This window comes from Orycteropus afer, unplaced genomic scaffold, assembly GCF_000298275.1.
Source record: "Orycteropus afer afer isolate SDZICR_OR568_19922 unplaced genomic scaffold, OryAfe1.0 scaffold00251, whole genome shotgun sequence".
Lineage (NCBI taxonomy): Eukaryota > Metazoa > Chordata > Mammalia > Tubulidentata > Orycteropodidae > Orycteropus > Orycteropus afer.
This window is the reverse complement of record NW_006921838.1, coordinates 4288717-4291211: the sequence shown is the minus strand read 5'-3', so window position 1 is coordinate 4291211 and position 2495 is coordinate 4288717.

Sequence of the window (2495 nt, the reverse complement as noted above, 5' to 3'; positions counted from 1 at the left end):
ATATATATATATATTTCACTGTTTTTGCTTCTCTAGAGAACTCAGTCTAAGCTAAGTTCTTTGAGTAAACAGCTCTGTTTTCTCCACAGCACATTCAGAGGAATTTCTAATTATTGCCAGGAATTATGACCTATTTTCTCTTTGATAAAACTACTACTACAACAAAATACATTTGGAATCTTAATTTCAATTAAGATTTCAGTATGGAAGTTTCTAACATGCTGATTTTCCCAGAATTGCCTACATCACTCTTAGAGAGTGATGAGTTATGTAAAGGAAATTATATTTAATTATTTTTCTCTTTTCTATTTTGTCCCTTCATAATTTTGTCAACTTCAGAATCATCCTGTTGGAAATTACACTCAAATACTGAAGTTTCTCCTGAACAACAGTCTTCCATTTATTACTGTTCAAGATACTTATGTACCAAGACACCTTGTCAACACTTCAAAACAGAACTTATTACTTTCCCTATAAATTGATGTTCCCTCTTTCCTTCCCATCACATCTCCTGTTTCTGATAATGGCACCCATTTCTTCAAGTTACTAAGTTTAAAAATAGTAGCAAATTATGAAACCTTTCATTATTTTCATTATTTCCTTTCCTTATGTCCAATGTCATTTAAGCTCATGAGGCTCTATCATCACAATCCTTGCATTCCTCCCTTCATCCATCCATCCACCCACCCATCCTTTCATCTGTGTACTCTGTTGTTGATTCTCTCGCTTCTCTCCTCCAGTAAAGAAAAATTATAACTCTTACCTGGACTAATGTAATATTCTTCTAATCAGATCCCTTTCTTCAATTTTCTTTCCACTCTAGAATAATTATTATCTGCCACATAATAAGCACATAATAAATATTTGTTCCAAGAATTGATAAATCTCTTGTATCTCTAGTTCAGTTCCCTTCAATAGCTTTCTATTACTCAAATAATTTCACTTGGCATCTGAGTCTTTTATAATATTTATAATTACATGCTAGCAGTGGATGGAATCTATGATTAGAATAAGACTGAAGATTGGATTTAAATAAGGTACTAGAAAAGAAACAGACCTATCTGTAATAAGAAATACTCAGAAAGTGTTTGTCTTGTCATTAAATTCCATAGTTTAATTTTACATTAGTCAATGGAGTATTTTGAATTTTAGTAATAAAACCAAATAAACTATGTACCAGGGAATGCATTGAGCTCTTTAATAGTATACAACTCTATATGTGGGTTTTACTATACATATTTTACAGAAAAGAAAACAGATTTAGACAGATGAAGTAATTTGTCCATGGTCATCTAGCTAGTAAAAAAAAAATTAATTAATCATTATTTCACTGTGTGGTTCCTTGTTTTATTTATATAGAGGAGGGCCAATATTGTAAGTTTTTAAAAATTAACATTTCATAGAGTTCTCTGGATAAGAACAATCTACTTGCAAATAGTCCATTTTTCTCTTTGGCATGCAGGTTTCCACCTACCTCAGAAAGACTTAAGGGAGCCTAACCAAAAAAAAAAAAAAAAGACAAACTTCACAAACTTACTGCTGCCAAGTGGGATCTGGCTCACAGTGACCCCTCCTTGGATTTCTGAGGCAGTATCACTAGGGAAGTAGATTGCCCTATCTTCCTTCTGAGCCTGGGAGACTCAAAATGGCATCACAACCAAAGACATGAATTGAAGCCTCTTGTGAGGGCGGGAACTGTAAACCCTGGTACAAACAATACATAACTTCTATCTCTCAGAGTCGGAGAGATGGTGAAGTGTTTGGTGGAGTTCATAAAAATCTGGAAGTATTTCCATATTCATAAAATTGCTACATCTACCCAGAGACCTTTTCTTAAACTGAATTGGAACTAACAAGTTAGGAAGGAACTCCCACATACCCTGGTATTTCATCTCCCTGATACTTTCCACCTCTTCCTACTTCTTTAATGGACTGATCAAGAGGCCTGCTGGAGCCTGAGGGGCCTGGAGAAGCTGCCTCTTTTTGACCTCACTGCTACTTGGTGCACTGCTTGATCTCTTGGAACTTGCCAACCCTGTAGAGCAGTCTTTTATATATATATATATATATATATATTCTTTCTGGTCTGGACAAATCTCAAAAGGAACTTAAGGCAAGAAATATTTTTAATGTATTTTTCCCCTGTCTTCAGGATCCTTGATAGCCATCTAATCCACAGACTGAGGACTAATGCACTTGGAAGAGGAGAGAAATCATCTCTGTGTGTGTGCTCTTCTGACATTTTGATAAGTGCCAGGGCTGGGAGGGAAGGTGCACCTTCCCCTAAACTACCTTTTTAAAGATGTACTCTTACAGTGCTCCCCAGAAAGCTCAGAGGACGTATTTTTAGTCTGCTGGGGATAGTGAAAAGACTGTCAGAATAATCAGACTCAAAGAAACACATTTGTCAGGTTTGGCTATAACATCTCTGTAATTTAATATATTCTCACATTTAACTTTCTACAAATGTTATTTTTTATCTACATATTATGTAA